We start from the raw sequence: 20,000 nt of genomic DNA, 5'->3' as shown, positions 1-20,000 counted from the left end.
CCAGGCTTGCTGCAGGAAGGCCGCATTGGTGGTTCAGTGGTAGAATTCTCGCCTGCCACGCGGGAGGCCCGGGTTCGATTCCCGGCCAATGCACACAGAGTTTTAATCCTGCTCTCCTGTGCCACAATCTGTGCACATAGAATGAAGCCAGCTGTGCAACATCAGGTCAGCTGCCCGCTGCTCTCTGCTCTACCCAAGGCACAAACAGGCGTGCAAAGTACAACACACACAGGTCATGATGCGTAACCATCTCCAGCCTGGCAATATACATCTTTGCCCCATTTTTCTAGAGTTAGACCCCAAGAAAAACTCCCCCTTCCACGGAAGGCATTTTTGTCACAAGCTGGATTTCAACCAGCACACCAGTGGGCAAGGGACACACCAGAGTGTCTGGCAAATTCCGGGGACAATCCACGGGAGTGGCTTGGAGACACTTCATCCAATGCAAGCATGCCATGCGGGAGGCCCACATTTGCAGCACATTTTTCTAGAGTTTGACCTGAAGACACTCCCCCTTTCACGGAAGGCATGCTGAGCCTCACGGTGGTGACATGCAGCTGCGTTGGCCCAGGCTTGCTGCAGGAAGGCTGCATTGGTGGTTCAGTGGTAGAATTCTCGTCTGCCACGCGGGAGGCCCGGGTTCGATTCCCGGCCAATGCACACAGAGTTTTAATCCTGCTCTCCTGTGCCACAATCTGTGCACATAGAATGAAGCCAGCTGTGCAACATCAGGTCGGTTGCCCGCTGCTCTCTGCTCTACCCAAGGCACAAACAGGCTTGCAAAGTACAACAAACACAGGTCATGATGCGTAACCATCTCCAGCCTGGCAATATACATCTTTGCCCCATTTTTCTAGAGTTGGACCCCAAGAAAAACTCCCCCTTCCACGGAAGGCATTTTTGTCACAAGCTGGATTTCAACCAGCACACCAGTGGGCAAGGGACACACCAGAGTGTCTGGCAAATTTCGGGGACAATCCACGGGAGTGGCTTGGAGACACTTCATCCAATGCAAGCATGCCATGCGGGAGGCCCACATTTGCAGCACATTTTTCTAGAGTTTGACCTGAAGACACTCCCCCTTTCACGGAAGGCATGCTGAGCCTCACGGTGGTGACATGCAGCTGCGTTGGCCCAGGCTTGCTGCAGGAAGGCTGCATTGGTGGTTCAGTGGTAGAATTCTCGCCTGCCACGCGGGAGGCCCGGGTTCGATTCCCGGCCAATGCACACAGAGTTTTAATCCTGCTCTCCTGTGCCACAATCTGTGCACATAGAATGAAGCCAGCTGTGCAACATCAGGTCGGTTGCCTGCTGCTCTCTGCTCTACCCAAGGCACAAACAGCCGGCAAAGTACAACAAACACAGGTCATGATGCGTAACCATCTCCAGCCTGGCAATATACATCTTTGCCCCATTTTTCTAGAGTTAGACCCCAAGAAAAACTCCCCCTTCCACGGAAGGCATTTTTGTCACAAGCTGGATTTCAACCAGCACACCAGTGGGCAAGGGACACACCAGAGTGTCTGGCAAATTTCGGGGACAATCCACGGGAGTGGCTTGGAGACACTTCATCCAATGCAAGCATGCCATGCGGGAGGCCCACATTTGCAGCACATTTTTCTAGAGTTTGACCTGAAGACACTCCCCCTTTCACGGAAGGCATGCTGAGCCTCACGGTGGTGACATGCAGCTGCGTTGGCCCAGGCTTGCTGCAGGAAGGCTGCATTGGTGGTTCAGTGGTAGAATTCTCGCCTGCCACGCGGGAGGCCCGGGTTCGATTCCCGGCCAATGCACACAGAGTTTTAATCCTGCTCTCCTGTGCCACAATCTGTGCACATAGAATGAAGCCAGCTGTGCAACATCAGGTCAGCTGCCCGCTGCTCTCTGCTCTACCCAAGGCACAAACAGGCGTGCAAAGTACAGCACACACAGGTCATGATGCGTAACCATCTCCAGCCTGGCAATATACATCTTTGCCCCATTTTTCTAGAGTTAGACCCCAAGAAAAACTCCCCCTTCCACGGAAGGCATTTTTGTCACAAGCTGGATTTCAACCAGCACACCAGTGGGCAAGGGACACACCAGAGTGTCTGGCAAATTTCGGGGACAATCCACGGGAGTGGCTTGGAGACACTTCATCCAATGCAAGCATGCCATGCGGGAGGCCCACATTTGCAGCACATTTTTCTAGAGTTTGACCTGAAGACACTCCCCCTTTCACGGAAGGCATGCTGAGCCTCACGGTGGTGACATGCAGCTGCGTTGGCCCAGGCTTGCTGCAGGAAGGCCGCATTGGTGGTTCAGTGGTAGAATTCTCGCCTGCCACGCGGGAGGCCCGGGTTCGATTCCCGGCCAATGCACACAGAGTTTTAATCCTGCTCTCCTGTGCCACAATCTGTGCACATAGAATGAAGCCAGCTGTGCAACATCAGGTCAGCTGCCCGCTGCTCTCTGCTCTACCCAAGGCACAAACAGGCGTGCAAAGTACAACACACACAGGTCATGATGCGTAACCATCTCCAGCCTGGCAATATACATCTTTGCCCCATTTTTCTAGAGTTAGACCCCAAGAAAAACTCCCCCTTCCACGGAAGGCATTTTTGTCACAAGCTGGATTTCAACCAGCACACCAGTGGGCAAGGGACACACCAGAGTGTCTGGCAAATTCCGGGGACAATCCACGGGAGTGGCTTGGAGACACTTCATCCAATGCAAGCATGCCATGCGGGAGGCCCACATTTGCAGCACATTTTTCTAGAGTTTGACCTGAAGACACTCCCCCTTTCACGGAAGGCATGCTGAGCCTCACGGTGGTGACATGCAGCTGCGTTGGCCCAGGCTTGCTGCAGGAAGGCCGCATTGGTGGTTCAGTGGTAGAATTCTCGCCTGCCACGCGGGAGGCCCGGGTTCGATTCCCGGCCAATGCACACAGAGTTTTAATCCTGCTCTCCTGTGCCACAATCTGTGCACATAGAATGAAGCCAGCTGTGCAACATCAGGTCAGCTGCCCGCTGCTCTCTGCTCTACCCAAGGCACAAACAGGCGTGCAAAGTACAACACACACAGGTCATGATGCGTAACCATCTCCAGCCTGGCAATATACATCTTTGCCCCATTTTTCTAGAGTTAGACCCCAAGAAAAACTCCCCCTTCCACGGAAGGCATTTTTGTCACAAGCTGGATTTCAACCAGCACACCAGTGGGCAAGGGACACACCAGAGTGTCTGGCAAATTCCGGGGACAATCCACGGGAGTGGCTTGGAGACACTTCATCCAATGCAAGCATGCCATGCGGGAGGCCCACATTTGCAGCACATTTTTCTAGAGTTTGACCTGAAGACACTCCCCCTTTCACGGAAGGCATGCTGAGCCTCACGGTGGTGACATGCAGCTGCGTTGGCCCAGGCTTGCTGCAGGAAGGCTGCATTGGTGGTTCAGTGGTAGAATTCTCGTCTGCCACGCGGGAGGCCCGGGTTCGATTCCCGGCCAATGCACACAGAGTTTTAATCCTGCTCTCCTGTGCCACAATCTGTGCACATAGAATGAAGCCAGCTGTGCAACATCAGGTCGGTTGCCCGCTGCTCTCTGCTCTACCCAAGGCACAAACAGGCTTGCAAAGTACAACAAACACAGGTCATGATGCGTAACCATCTCCAGCCTGGCAATATACATCTTTGCCCCATTTTTCTAGAGTTGGACCCCAAGAAAAACTCCCCCTTCCACGGAAGGCATTTTTGTCACAAGCTGGATTTCAACCAGCACACCAGTGGGCAAGGGACACACCAGAGTGTCTGGCAAATTTCGGGGACAATCCACGGGAGTGGCTTGGAGACACTTCATCCAATGCAAGCATGCCATGCGGGAGGCCCACATTTGCAGCACATTTTTCTAGAGTTTGACCTGAAGACACTCCCCCTTTCACGGAAGGCATGCTGAGCCTCACGGTGGTGACATGCAGCTGCGTTGGCCCAGGCTTGCTGCAGGAAGGCTGCATTGGTGGTTCAGTGGTAGAATTCTCGCCTGCCACGCGGGAGGCCCGGGTTCGATTCCCGGCCAATGCACACAGAGTTTTAATCCTGCTCTCCTGTGCCACAATCTGTGCACATAGAATGAAGCCAGCTGTGCAACATCAGGTCGGTTGCCTGCTGCTCTCTGCTCTACCCAAGGCACAAACAGCCGGCAAAGTACAACAAACACAGGTCATGATGCGTAACCATCTCCAGCCTGGCAATATACATCTTTGCCCCATTTTTCTAGAGTTAGACCCCAAGAAAAACTCCCCCTTCCACGGAAGGCATTTTTGTCACAAGCTGGATTTCAACCAGCACACCAGTGGGCAAGGGACACACCAGAGTGTCTGGCAAATTCCGGGGACAATCCACGGGAGTGGCTTGGAGACACTTCATCCAATGCAAGCATGCCATGCGGGAGGCCCACATTTGCAGCACATTTTTCTAGAGTTTGACCTGAAGACACTCCCCCTTTCACGGAAGGCATGCTGAGCCTCACGGTGGTGACATGCAGCTGCGTTGGCCCAGGCTTGCTGCAGGAAGGCTGCATTGGTGGTTCAGTGGTAGAATTCTCGCCTGCCACGCGGGAGGCCCGGGTTCGATTCCCGGCCAATGCACACAGAGTTTTAATCCTGCTCTCCTGTGCCACAATCTGTGCACATAGAATGAAGCCAGCTGTGCAACATCAGGTCAGCTGCCCGCTGCTCTCTGCTCTACCCAAGGCACAAACAGGCGTGCAAAGTACAACACACACAGGTCATGATGCGTAACCATCTCCAGCCTGGCAATATACATCTTTGCCCCATTTTTCTAGAGTTAGACCCCAAGAAAAACTCCCCCTTCCACGGAAGGCATTTTTGTCACAAGCTGGATTTCAACCAGCACACCAGTGGGCAAGGGACACACCAGAGTGTCTGGCAAATTTCGGGGACAATCCACGGGAGTGGCTTGGAGACACTTCATCCAATGCAAGCATGCCATGCGGGAGGCCCACATTTGCAGCACATTTTTCTAGAGTTTGACCTGAAGACACTCCCCCTTTCACGGAAGGCATGCTGAGCCTCACGGTGGTGACATGCAGCTGCGTTGGCCCAGGCTTGCTGCAGGAAGGCCGCATTGGTGGTTCAGTGGTAGAATTCTCGCCTGCCACGCGGGAGGCCCGGGTTCGATTCCCGGCCAATGCACACAGAGTTTTAATCCTGCTCTCCTGTGCCACAATCTGTGCACATAGAATGAAGCCAGCTGTGCAACATCAGGTCAGCTGCCCGCTGCTCTCTGCTCTACCCAAGGCACAAACAGGCGTGCAAAGTACAACACACACAGGTCATGATGCGTAACCATCTCCAGCCTGGCAATATACATCTTTGCCCCATTTTTCTAGAGTTAGACCCCAAGAAAAACTCCCCCTTCCACGGAAGGCATTTTTGTCACAAGCTGGATTTCAACCAGCACACCAGTGGGCAAGGGACACACCAGAGTGGCAAATTTCGGGGACAATCCACGGGAGTGGCTTGGAGACACTTCATCCAATGCAAGCATGCCATGCGGGAGGCCCACATTTGCAGCACATTTTTCTAGAGTTTGACCTGAAGACACTCCCCCTTTCACGGAAGGCATGCTGAGCCTCACGGTGGTGACATGCAGCTGCGTTGGCCCAGGCTTGCTGCAGGAAGGCCGCATTGGTGGTTCAGTGGTAGAATTCTCGCCTGCCACGCGGGAGGCCCGGGTTCGATTCCCGGCCAATGCACACAGAGTTTTAATCCTGCTCTCCTGTGCCACAATCTGTGCACATAGAATGAAGCCAGCTGTGCAACATCAGGTCAGCTGCCCGCTGCTCTCTGCTCTACCCAAGGCACAAACAGGCGTGCAAAGTACAACACACACAGGTCATGATGCGTAACCATCTCCAGCCTGGCAATATACATCTTTGCCCCATTTTTCTAGAGTTAGACCCCAAGAAAAACTCCCCCTTCCACGGAAGGCATTTTTGTCACAAGCTGGATTTCAACCCACACACCAGTGGGCAAGGGACACACCAGAGTGTCTGGCAAATTTCGGGGACAATCCACGGGAGTGGCTTGGAGACACTTCATCCAATGCAAGCATGCCATGCGGGAGGCCCACATTTGCAGCACATTTTTCTAGAGTTTGACCTGAAGACACTCCCCCTTTCACGGAAGGCATGCTGAGCCTCACGGTGGTGACACGTAGCTGCGTTGGCCCAGGCTTGCTGCAGGAAGGCCGCATTGGTGGTTCAGTGGTAGAATTCTCGCCTGCCACGCGGGTGGCCCGGGTTCGATTTCCGGCCAATGGACTCAGAGTTTTAATCCTGCTCTCCTGTGCCACAATCTGTGCACATAGAATGAAGCCAGCTGTGCAACATCAGGTCAGCTGCCCACTGCTCTCTGCTCTACCCAAGGCACAAACAGGCGTGCAAAGTACAACACACACAGGTCATGATGCGTAACCATCTCCAGCCTCCCAATATACATCTTTGCCCCATTTTTCTAGAGTTAGACCCCAAGAAAAACTCTGCCTTCCACGGAAGGCATTTTTGTCACAAGCTGGATTTCAACCCACACACCAGTGGGCAAGGGACACACCAGAGTGTCTGGCAAATTTCGGGGACAATCCACGGGAGTGGCTTGGAGACGCTTCATCCAATGCAAGCATGCCATGCGGGAGGCCCACATTTGCAGCACATTTTTCTAGAGTTTGACCTGAAGACACTCCCCCTCTCACGGAAGGCATGCTGAGCCTCACGGTGGTGACATGCAGCTGCGTTGGCCCAGGCTTGCTGCAGGAAGGCTGCATTGGTGGTTCAGTGGTAGAATTCTCGCCTGCCACGCAGGAGGCCCGGGTTCGATTCCCGGCCAATGCACACAGAGTTTTAATCCTGCTCTCCTGTGCCACAATCTGTGCACATAGAATGAAGCCAGCTGTGCAACATCAGGTCAGCTGCCCGCTGCTCTCTGCTCTACCCAAGGCACAAACAGGCGTGCAAAGTACAACACACACAGGTCATGATGCGTAACCATCTCCAGCCTGGCAATATACATCTTTGCCCCATTTTTCTAGAGTTAGACCCCAAGAAAAACTCCCCCTTCCAGGGAAGGCATTTTTGTCACAAGCTGGATTTCAACCAGCACACCAGTGGGCAAGGGACACACCAGAGTGTCTGGCAAATTTCGGGGACAATCCACGGGAGTGGCTTGGAGACACTTCATCCAATGCAAGCATGCCATGCGGGAGGCCCACATTTGCAGCACATTTTTCTAGAGTTTGACCTGAAGACACTCCCCCTTTCACGGAAGGCATGCTGAGCCTCACGGTGGTGACATGCAGCTGCGTTGGCCCAGGCTTGCTGCAGGAAGGCCGCATTGGTAGTTCAGTGGTAGAATTCTCGCCTGCCACGCGGGAGGCCCGGGTTCGATTCCCGGCCAATGCACACAGAGTTTTAATCCTGCTCTCCTGTGCCACAATCTGTGCACATAGAATGAAGCCAGCTGTGCAACATCAGGTCAGCTGCCCGCTGCTCTCTGCTCTACCCAAGGCACAAACAGGCGTGCAAAGTACAACACACACAGGTCATGATGCGTAACCATCTCCAGCCTGGCAATATACATCTTTGCCCCATTTTTCTAGAGTTAGACCCCAAGAAAAACTCCCCCTTCCACGGAAGGCATTTTAGTAACAAGCTGGATTTCAACCAGCACACCAGTGGGCAAGGGACACACCAGAGTGTCTGGCAAATTTCGGGGACAATCCACAGGAGTGGCTTGGAGACACTTCATCCAATGCAAGCATGCCATGCGGGAGGCCCACATTTGCAGCACATTTTTCTAGAGTTTGACCTGAAGACACTCCCCCTTTCACGGAAGGCATGCTGAGCCTCACGGTGGTGACATGCAGCTGCGTTGGCCCAGGCTTGCTGCAGGAAGGCCGCATTGGTGGTTCAGTGGTAGAATTCTCGCCTGCCACGCGGGAGGCCCGGGTTCGATTCCCGGCCAATGCACACAGAGTTTTAATCCTGCTCTCCTGTGCCACAATCTGTGCACATAGAATGAAGCCAGCTGTGCAACATCAGGTCAGCTGCCCGCTGCTCTCTGCTCTACCCAAGGCACAAACAGGCGTGCAAAGTACAACACACACAGGTCATGATGCGTAACCATCTCCAGCCTGGCAATATACATCTTTGCCCCATTTTTCTAGAGTTAGACCCCAAGAAAAACTCTGCCTTCCACGGAAGGCATTTTTGTCACAAGCTGGATTTCAACCCACACACCAGTGGGCAAGGGACACACCAGAGTGTCTGGCAAATTTCGGGGACAATCCACGGGAGTGGCTTGGAGACGCTTCATCCAATGCAAGCATGCCATGCGGGAGGCCCACATTTGCAGCACATTTTTCTAGAGTTTGACCTGAAGACACTCCCCCTCTCACGGAAGGCATGCTGAGCCTCACGGTGGTGACATGCAGCTGCGTTGGCCCAGGCTTGCTGCAGGAAGGCTGCATTGGTGGTTCAGTGGTAGAATTCTCGCCTGCCACGCGGGAGGCCCGGGTTCGATTCCCGGCCAATGCACACAGAGTTTTAATCCTGCTCTCCTGTGCCACAATCTGTGCACATAGAATGAAGCCAGCTGTGCAACATCAGGTCAGCTGCCCGCTGCTCTCTGCTCTACCCAAGGCACAAACAGGCGTGCAAAGTACAACACACACAGGTCATGATGCGTAACCATCTCCAGCCTGGCAATATACATCTTTGCCCCATTTTTCTAGAGTTAGACCCCAAGAAAAACTCCCCCTTCCACGGAAGGCATTTTAGTCACAAGCTGGATTTCAACCAGCACACCAGTGGGCAAGGGACACACCAGAGTGTCTGGCAAATTTCGGGGACAATCCACGGGAGTGGCTTGGAGACACTTCATCCAATGCAAGCATGCCATGCGGGAGGCCCACATTTGCAGCACATTTTTCTAGAGTTTGACCTGAAGACACTCCCCCTTTCACGAAAGGCATGCTGAGCCTCACGGTGATGACATGCAGCTGCATTGGCCCAGGCTTGCTGCGGGAAGGCCGCATTGGTGGTTCAGTGGTAGAATTCTCGCCTGCCACGCGGGAGGCCCGGGTTCGATTTCCGGCCAATGGACTCAGAGTTTTAATCCTGCTCTCCTGTGCCACAATCTGTGCACATAGAATGAAGCCAGCTGTGCAACATCAGGTCAGCTGCCCACTGCTCTCTGCTCTACCCAAGGCACAAACAGGCGTGCAAAGTACAACACACACAGGTCATGATGCGTAACCATCTCCAGCCTCCCAATATACATCTTTGCCCCATTTTTCTAGAGTTAGACCCCAAGAAAAACTCCCCCTTCCACGGAAGGCATTTTTGTCACAAGCTGGATTTCAACCCACACACCAGTGGGCAAGGGACACACCAGAGTGTCTGGCAAATTTCGGGGACAATCCACGGGAGTGGCTTGGAGACGCTTCATCCAATGCAAGCATGCCATGCGGGAGGCCCACATTTGCAGCACATTTTTCTAGAGTTTGACCTGAAGACACTCCCCCTTTCACGAAAGGCATGCTGAGCCTCACGGTGATGACATGCAGCTGCATTGGCCCAGGCTTGCTGCGGGAAGGCCGCATTGGTGGTTCAGTGGTAGAATTCTCGCCTGCCACGCGGGAGGCCCGGGTTCGATTTCCGGCCAATGGACTCAGAGTTTTAATCCTGCTCTCCTGTGCCACAATCTGTGCACATAGAATGAAGCCAGCTGTGCAACATCAGGTCAGCTGCCCACTGCTCTCTGCTCTACCCAAGGCACAAACAGGCGTGCAAAGTACAACACACACAGGTCATGATGCGTAACCATCTCCAGCCTCCCAATATACATCTTTGCCCCATTTTTCTAGAGTTAGACCCCAAGAAAAACTCTGCCTTCCACGGAAGGCATTTTTGTCACAAGCTGGATTTCAACCCACACACCAGTGGGCAAGGGACACACCAGAGTGTCTGGCAAATTTCGGGGACAATCCACGGGAGTGGCTTGGAGACGCTTCATCCAATGCAAGCATGCCATGCGGGAGGCCCACATTTGCAGCACATTTTTCTAGAGTTTGACCTGAAGACACTCCCCCTCTCACGGAAGGCATGCTGAGCCTCACGGTGGTGACATGCAGCTGCGTTGGCCCAGGCTTGCTGCAGGAAGGCTGCATTGGTGGTTCAGTGGTAGAATTCTCGCCTGCCACGCGGGAGGCCCGGGTTCGATTCCCGGCCAATGCACACAGAGTTTTAATCCTGCTCTCCTGTGCCACAATCTGTGCACATAGAATGAAGCCAGCTGTGCAACATCAGGTCAGCTGCCCGCTGCTCTCTGCTCTACCCAAGGCACAAACAGGCGTGCAAAGTACAACACACACAGGTCATGATGCGTAACCATCTCCAGCCTGGCAATATACATCTTTGCCCCATTTTTCTAGAGTTAGACCCCAAGAAAAACTCCCCCTTCCACGGAAGGCATTTTAGTCACAAGCTGGATTTCAACCAGCACACCAGTGGGCAAGGGACACACCAGAGTGTCTGGCAAATTTCGGGGACAATCCACGGGAGTGGCTTGGAGACACTTCATCCAATGCAAGCATGCCATGCGGGAGGCCCACATTTGCAGCACATTTTTCTAGAGTTTGACCTGAAGACACTCCCCCTTTCACGAAAGGCATGCTGAGCCTCACGGTGATGACATGCAGCTGCATTGGCCCAGGCTTGCTGCGGGAAGGCCGCATTGGTGGTTCAGTGGTAGAATTCTCGCCTGCCACGCGGGAGGCCCGGGTTCGATTTCCGGCCAATGGACTCAGAGTTTTAATCCTGCTCTCCTGTGCCACAATCTGTGCACATAGAATGAAGCCAGCTGTGCAACATCAGGTCAGCTGCCCACTGCTCTCTGCTCTACCCAAGGCACAAACAGGCGTGCAAAGTACAACACACACAGGTCATGATGCGTAACCATCTCCAGCCTCCCAATATACATCTTTGCCCCATTTTTCTAGAGTTAGACCCCAAGAAAAACTCCCCCTTCCACGGAAGGCATTTTTGTCACAAGCTGGATTTCAACCCACACACCAGTGGGCAAGGGACACACCAGAGTGTCTGGCAAATTTCGGGGACAATCCACGGGAGTGGCTTGGAGACGCTTCATCCAATGCAAGCATGCCATGCGGGAGGCCCACATTTGCAGCACATTTTTCTAGAGTTTGACCTGAAGACACTCCCCCTCTCACGGAAGGCATGCTGAGCCTCACGGTGGTGACATGCAGCTGCGTTGGCCCAGGCTTGCTGCAGGAAGGCTGCATTGGTGGTTCAGTGGTAGAATTCTCGCCTGCCACGCGGGAGGCCCGGGTTCGATTCCCGGCCAATGCACACAGAGTTTTAATCCTGCTCTCCTGTGCCACAATCTGTGCACATAGAATGAAGCCAGCTGTGCAACATCAGGTCAGCTGCCCGCTGCTCTCTGCTCTACCCAAGGCACAAACAGGCGTGCAAAGTACAACACACACAGGTCATGATGCGTAACCATCTCCAGCCTGGCAATATACATCTTTGCCCCATTTTTCTAGAGTTAGACCCCAAGAAAAACTCCCCCTTCCACGGAAGGCATTTTAGTCACAAGCTGGATTTCAACCAGCACACCAGTGGGCAAGGGACACACCAGAGTGTCTGGCAAATTTCGGGGACAATCCACGGGAGTGGCTTGGAGACACTTCATCCAATGCAAGCATGCCATGCGGGAGGCCCACATTTGCAGCACATTTTTCTAGAGTTTGACCTGAAGACACTCCCCCTTTCACGGAAGGCATGCTGAGCCTCACGGTGGTGACATGCAGCTGCGTTGGCCCAGGCTTGCTGCAGGAAGGCCGCATTGGTGGTTCAGTGGTAGAATTCTCGCCTGCCACGCGGGAGGCCCGGGTTCGATTCCCGGCCAATGCACACAGAGTTTTAATCCTGCTCTCCTGTGCCACAATCTGTGCACATAGAATGAAGCCAGCTGTGCAACATCAGGTCAGCTGCCCGCTGCTCTCTGCTCTACCCAAGGCACAAACAGGCGTGCAAAGTACAACACACACAGGTCATGATGCGTAACCATCTCCAGCCTGGCAATATACATCTTTGCCCCATTTTTCTAGAGTTAGACCCCAAGAAAAACTCCCCCTTCCACGGAAGGCATTTTTGTCACAAGCTGGATTTCAACCAGCACACCAGTGGGCAAGGGACACACCAGAGTGTCTGGCAAATTTCGGGGACAATCCACGGGAGTGGCTTGGAGACACTTCATCCAATGCAAGCATGCCATGCGGGAGGCCCACATTTGCAGCACATTTTTCTAGAGTTTGACCTGAAGACACTCCCCCTTTCACGGAAGGCATGCTGAGCCTCACGGTGGTGACATGCAGCTGCGTTGGCCCAGGCTTGCTGCAGGAAGGCTGCATTGGTGGTTCAGTGGTAGAATTCTCGCCTGCCACGCGGGAGGCCCGGGTTCGATTCCCGGCCAATGCACACAGAGTTTTAATCCTGCTCTCCTGTGCCACAATCTGTGCACATAGAATGAAGCCAGCTGTGCAACATCAGGTCAGCTGCCCGCTGCTCTCTGCTCTACCCAAGGCACAAACAGGCGTGCAAAGTACAACACACACAGGTCATGATGCGTAACCATCTCCAGCCTGGCAATATACATCTTTGCCCCATTTTTCTAGAGTTAGACCCCAAGAAAAACTCCCCCTTCCACGGAAGGCATTTTTGTCACAAGCTGGATTTCAACCCACACACCAGTGGGCAAGGGACACACCAGAGTGTCTGGCAAATTTCGGGGACAATCCACGGGAGTGGCTTGGAGACACTTCATCCAATGCAAGCATGCCATGCGGGAGGCCCACATTTGCAGCACATTTTTCTAGAGTTTGACCTGAAGACACTCCCCCTTTCACGGAAGGCATGCTGAGCCTCACGGTGGTGACACGTAGCTGCGTTGGCCCAGGCTTGCTGCAGGAAGGCCGCATTGGTGGTTCAGTGGTAGAATTCTCGCCTGCCACGCGGGTGGCCCGGGTTCGATTTCCGGCCAATGGACTCAGAGTTTTAATCCTGCTCTCCTGTGCCACAATCTGTGCACATAGAATGAAGCCAGCTGTGCAACATCAGGTCAGCTGCCCACTGCTCTCTGCTCTACCCAAGGCACAAACAGGCGTGCAAAGTACAACACACACAGGTCATGATGCGTAACCATCTCCAGCCTCCCAATATACATCTTTGCCCCATTTTTCTAGAGTTAGACCCCAAGAAAAACTCTGCCTTCCACGGAAGGCATTTTTGTCACAAGCTGGATTTCAACCCACACACCAGTGGGCAAGGGACACACCAGAGTGTCTGGCAAATTTCGGGGACAATCCACGGGAGTGGCTTGGAGACGCTTCATCCAATGCAAGCATGCCATGCGGGAGGCCCACATTTGCAGCACATTTTTCTAGAGTTTGACCTGAAGACACTCCCCCTCTCACGGAAGGCATGCTGAGCCTCACGGTGGTGACATGCAGCTGCGTTGGCCCAGGCTTGCTGCAGGAAGGCTGCATTGGTGGTTCAGTGGTAGAATTCTCGCCTGCCACGCGGGAGGCCCGGGTTCGATTCCCGGCCAATGCACACAGAGTTTTAATCCTGCTCTCCTGTGCCACAATCTGTGCACATAGAATGAAGCCAGCTGTGCAACATCAGGTCAGCTGCCCGCTGCTCTCTGCTCTACCCAAGGCACAAACAGGCGTGCAAAGTACAACACACACAGGTCATGATGCGTAACCATCTCCAGCCTGGCAATATACATCTTTGCCCCATTTTTCTAGAGTTAGACCCCAAGAAAAACTCCCCCTTCCACGGAAGGCATTTTAGTCACAAGCTGGATTTCAACCAGCACACCAGTGGGCAAGGGACACACCAGAGTGTCTGGCAAATTTCGGGAACAATCCACGGGAGTGGCTTGGAGACACTTCATCCAATGCAAGCATGCCATGCGGGAGGCCCACATTTGCAGCACATTTTTCTAGAGTTTGACCTGAAGACACTCCCCCTTTCACGGAAGGCATGCTGAGCCTCACGGTGGTGACATGCAGCTGCGTTGGCCCAGGCTTGCTGCAGGAAGGCCGCATTGGTGGTTCAGTGGTAGAATTCTCGCCTGCCACGCGGGAGGCCCGGGTTCGATTCCCGGCCAATGCACACAGAGTTTTAATCCTGCTCTCCTGTGCCACAATCTGTGCACATAGAATGAAGCCAGCTGTGCAACATCAGGTCAGCTGCCCGCTGCTCTCTGCTCTACCCAAGGCACAAACAGGCGTGCAAAGTACAACACACACAGGTCATGATGCGTAACCATCTCCAGCCTGGCAATATACATCTTTGCCCCATTTTTCTAGAGTTAGACCCCAAGAAAAACTCCCCCTTCCACGGAGGGCATTTTTGTCACAAGCTGGATTTCAACCAGCACACCAGTGGGCAAGGGACACACCAGAGTGTCTGGCAAATTTCGGGGACAATCCACGGGAGTGGCTTGGAGACACTTCATCCAATGCAAGCATGCCATGCGGGAGGCCCACATTTGCAGCACATTTTTCTAGAGTTTGACCTGAAGACACTCCCCCTTTCACGGAAGGCATGCTGAGCCTCACGGTGGTGACATGCAGCTGCGTTGGCCCAGGCTTGCTGCAGGAAGGCTGCATTGGTGGTTCAGTGGTAGAATTCTCGCCTGCCACGCGGGGGGCCCGGGTTCGATTCCCGGCCAATGCACACAGAGTTTTAATCCTGCTCTCCTGTGCCACAATCTGTGCACATAGAATGAAGCCAGCTGTGCAACATCAGGTCAGCTGCCCGCTGCTCTCTGCTCTACCCAAGGCACAAACAGGCGTGCAAAGTACAACACACACAGGTCATGATGCGTAACCATCTCCAGCCTGGCAATATACATCTTTGCCCCATTTTTCTAGAGTTAGACCCCAAGAAAAACTCCCCCTTCCACGGAAGGCATTTTTGTCACAAGCTGGATTTCAACCCACACACCAGTGGGCAAGGGACACACCAGAGTGTCTGGCAAATTTCGGGGACAATCCACGGGAGTGGCTTGGAGACACTTCATCCAATGCAAGCATGCCATGCGGGAGGCCCACATTTGCAGCACATTTTTCTAGAGTTTGACCTGAAGACACTCCCCCTTTCACGGAAGGCATGCTGAGCCTCACGGTGGTGACACGTAGCTGCGTTGGCCCAGGCTTGCTGCAGGAAGGCCGCATTGGTGGTTCAGTGGTAGAATTCTCGCCTGCCACGCGGGAGGCCCGGGTTCGATTCCCGGCCAATGCACACAGAGTTTTAATCCTGCTCTCCTGTGCCACAATCTGTGCACATAGAATGAAGCCAGCTGTGCAACATCAAGTCAGCTTCCCGCTGCTCTCTGCTCTACCCAAGGCACAAACAGGCGTGCAAAGTACAACACACACAGGTCATGATGCGTAACCATCTCCAGCCTCCCAATATACATCTTTGCCCCATTTTTCTAGAGTTAGACCCCAAGAAAAACTCCCCCTTCCACGGAAGGCATTTTTGTCACAAGCTGGATTTCAACCAGCACACCAGTGGGCAAGGGACACACCAGAGTGTCTGGCAAATTCCGGGGACAATCCACGGGAGTGGCTTGGAGACACTTCATCCAATGCAAGCATGCCATGCGGGAGGCCCACATTTGCAGCACATTTTTCTAGAGTTTGACCTGAAGACACTCCCCCTTTCACGGAAGGCATGCTGAGCCTCACGGTGGTGACATGCAGCTGCGTTGGCCCAGGCTTGCTGCAGGAAGGCCGCATTGGTGGTTCAGTGGTAGAATTCTCGCCTGCCACGCGGGAGGCCCGGGTTCGATTCCCGGCCAATGCACACAGAGTTTTAATCCTGCTCTCCTGTGCCACAATCTGTGCACATAGAATGAAGCCAGCTGTGCAACATCAGGTCAGCTGCCCGCTGCTCTCTGCTCTACCCAAGGCACAAACAGGCGTGCAAAGTACAACACACACAGGTCATGATGCGTAACCATCTCCAGCCTGGCAATATACATCTTTGCCCCATTTTTCTAGAGTTAGACCCCAAGAAAAACTCCCCCTTCCACGGAAGGCATTTTTGTCACAAGCTGGATTTCAACCAGCACACCAGTGGGCAAGGGACACACCAGAGTGTCTGGCAAATTTCGGGGACAATCCACGGGAGTGGCTTGGAGACACTTCATCCAATGCAAGCATGCCATGCGGGAGGCCCACATTTGCAGCACATTTTTCTAGAGTTTGACCTGAAGACACTCCCCCTTTCACGGAAGGCATGCTGAGCCTCACGGTGGTGACACGTAGCTGCGTTGGCCCAGGCTTGCTGCAGGAAGGCCGCATTGGTGGTTCAGTGGTAGAATTCTCGCCTGCCACGCGGGAGGCCCGGGTTCGATTCCCGGCCAATGCACACAGAGTTTTAATCCTGCTCTCCTGTGCCACAATCTGTGCACATAGAATGAAGCCAGCTGTGCAACATCAGGTCAGCTGCCCGCTGCTCTCTGCTCTACCCAAGGCACAAACAGGCGTGCAAAGTACAACACACACAGGTCATGATGCGTAACCATCTCCAGCCTCGCAATATACATCTTTGCCCCATTTTTCTAGAGTGAGACCCCAAGAAAAACTCCCCCTTCCACGGAAGGCATTTTTGTCACAAGCTGGATTTCAACCCACACACCAGTGGGCAAGGGACACACCAGAGTGTCTGGCAAATTTCGGGGACAATCCACGGGAGTGGCTTGGAGACACTTCATCCAATGCAAGCATGCCATGCGGAAGGCCCACATTTGCAGCACATTTTTCTAGAGTTTGACCTGAAGACACTCCCCCTTTCACGGAAGGCATGCTGAGCCTCACGGTGGTGACACGTAGCTGCGTTGGCCCAGGCTTGCTGCAGGAAGGCCGCATTGGTGGTTCAGTGGTAGAATTCTCGCCTGCCACGCGGGTGGCCCGGGTTCGATTTCCGGCCAATGCACTCAGAGTTTTAATCCTGCTCTCCTGTGCCACAATCTGTGCACATAGAATGAAGCCAGCTGTGCAACATCAGGTCAGCTGCCCACTGCTCTCTGCTCTACCCAAGGCACAAACAGGCGTGCAAAGTACAACACACACAGGTCATGATGCGTAACCATCTCCAGCCTCCCAATATACATCTTTGCCCCATTTTTCTAGAGTTAGACCCCAAGAAAAACTCTGCCTTCCACGGAAGGCATTTTTGTCACAAGCTGGATTTCAACCCACACACCAGTGGGCAAGGGACACACCAGAGTGTCTGGCAAATTTCGGGGACAATCCACGGGAGTGGCTTGGAGACGCTTCATCCAATGCAAGCATGCCATGCGGGAGGCCCACATTTGCAGCACATTTTTCTAGAGTTTGACCTGAAGACACTCCCCCTCTCACGGAAGGCATGCTGAGCCTCACGGTGGTGACATGCAGCTGCGTTGGCCCAGGCTTGCTGCAGGAAGGCTGCATTGGTGGTTCAGTGGTAGAATTCTCGCCTGCCACGCGGGAGGCCCGGGTTCGATTCCCGGCCAATGCACACAGAGTTTTAATCCTGCTCTCCTGTGCCACAATCTGTGCACATAGAATGAAGCCAGCTGTGCAACATCAGGTCAGCTGCCCGCTGCTCTCTGCTCTACCCAAGGCACAAACAGGCGTGCAAAGTACAACACACACAGGTCATGATGCGTAACCATCTCCAGCCTGGCAATATACATCTTTGCCCCATTTTTCTAGAGTTAGACCCCAAGAAAAACTCCCCCTTCCACGGAAGGCATTTTAGTCACAAGCTGGATTTCAACCAGCACACCAGTGGGCAAGGGACACACCAGAGTGTCTGGCAAATTTCGGGGACAATCCACGGGAGTGGCTTGGAGACACTTCATCCAATGCAAGCATGCCATGCGGGAGGCCCACATTTGCAGCACATTTTTCTAGAGTTTGACCTGAAGACACTCCCCCTTTCACGGAAGGCATGCTGAGCCTCACGGTGGTGACATGCAGCTGCGTTGGCCCAGGCTTGCTGCAGGAAGGCAGCATTGGTGGTTCAGTGGTAGAATTCTCGCCTGCCACGCGGGAGGCCCGGGTTCGATTCCCGGCCAATGCACACAGAGTTTTAATCCTGCTCTCCTGTGCCACAATCTGTGCACATAGAATGAAGCCAGCTGTGCAACATCAGGTCAGCTGCCCGCTGCTCTCTGCTCTACCCAAGGCACAAACAGGCGTGCAAAGTACAACACACACAGGTCATGATGCGTAACCATCTCCAGTCTCGCAATATACATCTTTGCCCCATTTTTCTAGAGTGAGACCCCAAGAAAAACTCTGCCTTCCACGGAAGGCACTTTTGTCACAAGCTGGATTTCAACCCACACACCAGTGGGCAAGGGACACACCAGAGTGTCTGGCAAATTTCGGGGACAATCCACGGGAGTGGCTTGGAGACACTTCATCCAATGCAAGCATGCCATGCGGGAGGCCCACATTTGCAGCACATTTTTCTAGAAATTGACCTGAAGACACTCCCCCTTTCACGGAAGGCATGCTGAGCCTCACGGTGGTGACACGTAGCTGCGTTGGCCCAGGCTTGCTGCAGGAAGGCCGCATTGGTGGTTCAGTGGTAGAATTCTCGCCTGCCACGCGGGTGGCCCGGGTTCGATTTCCGGCCAATGCACTCAGAGTTTTAATCCTGCTCTCCTGTGCCACAATCTGTGCACATAGAATGAAGCCAGCTGTGCAACATCAGGTCAGCTGCCCGCTGCTCTCTGCTCTACCCAAGGCACAAACAGGCGTGCAAAGTACAACACACACAGGTCATGATGCGTAACCATCTCCAGTCTCGCAATATACATCTTTGCCCCATTTTTCTAGAGTTAGACCCCAAGAAAAACTCCCCCTTCCACGGAAGGCATTTTAGTCACAAGCTGGATTTCAACCAGCACACCAGTGGGCAAGGGACACACCAGAGTGTCTGGCAAATTTAGGGGACAATCCACGGGAGTGGCTTGGAGACACTTCATCCAATGCAAGCATGCCATGCGGGAGGCCCACATTTGCAGCACATTTTTCTAGAGTTTGACCTGAAGACACTCCCCCTTTCACGGAAGGCATGCTGAGCCTCACGGTGGTGACATGCAGCTGCGTTGGCCCAGGCTTGCTGCAGGAAGGCAGCATTGGTGGTTCAGTGGTAGAATTCTCGCCTGCCACGCGGGAGGCCCGGGTTCGATTCCCGGCCAATGCACACAGAGTTTTAATCCTGCTCTCCTGTGCCACAATCTGTGCACATAGAATGAAGCCAGCTGTGCAACATCAGGTCAGCTGCCCGCTGCTCTCTGCTCTACCCAAGGCACAAACAGGCGTGCAAAGTACAACACACACAGGTCATGATGCGTAACCATCTCCAGTCTCGCAATATACATCTTTGCCCCATTTTTCTAGAGTTAGACCCCAAGAAAAACTCTGCCTTCCACGGAAGGCATTTTTGTCACAAGCTGGATTTCAACCCACACACCAGTGGGCAAGGGACACACCAGAGTGTCTGGCAAATTTCGGGGACAATCCACGGGAGTGGCTTGGAGACGCTTCATCCAATGCAAGCATGCCATGCGGGAGGCCCACATTTGCAGCACATTTTTCTAGAGTTTGACCAGATTTTGACCTGAAGATGAATTTTAATGGGAAAAGTTTATCTAGCAGGCGTAAAACTTTATAATTTTATTGGACACAACACATCATTTCTATAATGACAGCAACAGAAAGGAGAAAGCACGAACTGAAGGATCTGAAGTTTTGAGATGGCCATATAAGCTTTACATACTAATTAATTACCATGATAGCATGTTGTCATGGGTGGGATTCCTACAGAAACATTTTATT

General features: G+C 53.4%; 11 non-coding genes across 11 annotated transcripts; all 11 read left to right on the top strand.

Annotated features, from left to right (window-relative positions):
* Positions 1-11,356: 11,356 nt before the first annotated feature.
* On the top strand, positions 11,357-11,427 carry trnag-gcc (transfer RNA glycine (anticodon GCC)). The gene has a single exon. It is a non-coding gene; the product is annotated as a tRNA-Gly (tRNA).
* A 496-nt stretch (positions 11,428-11,923) lies between these two features.
* trnag-gcc (transfer RNA glycine (anticodon GCC)) lies at positions 11,924-11,994 on the top strand. Its single transcript has one exon. It is a non-coding gene; the product is annotated as a tRNA-Gly (tRNA).
* Positions 11,995-12,490: 496 nt separating this feature from the next.
* Positions 12,491-12,561, top strand: trnag-gcc (transfer RNA glycine (anticodon GCC)). The gene has a single exon. It is a non-coding gene; the product is annotated as a tRNA-Gly (tRNA).
* Positions 12,562-13,624: 1,063 nt separating this feature from the next.
* On the top strand, positions 13,625-13,695 carry trnag-gcc (transfer RNA glycine (anticodon GCC)). Its single transcript has one exon. It is a non-coding gene; the product is annotated as a tRNA-Gly (tRNA).
* A 496-nt stretch (positions 13,696-14,191) lies between these two features.
* On the top strand, positions 14,192-14,262 carry trnag-gcc (transfer RNA glycine (anticodon GCC)). The gene has a single exon. It is a non-coding gene; the product is annotated as a tRNA-Gly (tRNA).
* Positions 14,263-15,325: 1,063 nt separating this feature from the next.
* Positions 15,326-15,396, top strand: trnag-gcc (transfer RNA glycine (anticodon GCC)). The gene has a single exon. It is a non-coding gene; the product is annotated as a tRNA-Gly (tRNA).
* Positions 15,397-15,892: 496 nt separating this feature from the next.
* On the top strand, positions 15,893-15,963 carry trnag-gcc (transfer RNA glycine (anticodon GCC)). Its single transcript has one exon. It is a non-coding gene; the product is annotated as a tRNA-Gly (tRNA).
* A 496-nt stretch (positions 15,964-16,459) lies between these two features.
* Positions 16,460-16,530, top strand: trnag-gcc (transfer RNA glycine (anticodon GCC)). Its single transcript has one exon. It is a non-coding gene; the product is annotated as a tRNA-Gly (tRNA).
* A 1,063-nt stretch (positions 16,531-17,593) lies between these two features.
* Positions 17,594-17,664, top strand: trnag-gcc (transfer RNA glycine (anticodon GCC)). The gene has a single exon. It is a non-coding gene; the product is annotated as a tRNA-Gly (tRNA).
* A 496-nt stretch (positions 17,665-18,160) lies between these two features.
* trnag-gcc (transfer RNA glycine (anticodon GCC)) lies at positions 18,161-18,231 on the top strand. The gene has a single exon. It is a non-coding gene; the product is annotated as a tRNA-Gly (tRNA).
* A 1,063-nt stretch (positions 18,232-19,294) lies between these two features.
* On the top strand, positions 19,295-19,365 carry trnag-gcc (transfer RNA glycine (anticodon GCC)). The gene has a single exon. It is a non-coding gene; the product is annotated as a tRNA-Gly (tRNA).
* The last annotated feature ends 635 nt before the right edge of the window (positions 19,366-20,000 follow it).

Source organism: Halichoeres trimaculatus, unplaced genomic scaffold (genome assembly GCF_033239565.1).
Source record: "Halichoeres trimaculatus isolate MK-OKI-2021-1 unplaced genomic scaffold, fHalTri1.1 fHalTri1_scaffold_160, whole genome shotgun sequence".
NCBI lineage: Eukaryota > Metazoa > Chordata > Actinopteri > Labriformes > Labridae > Halichoeres > Halichoeres trimaculatus.
The sequence above is the reverse complement of the archived record's forward strand: the minus strand, read 5'-3'. Positions and strand labels throughout refer to the sequence as shown.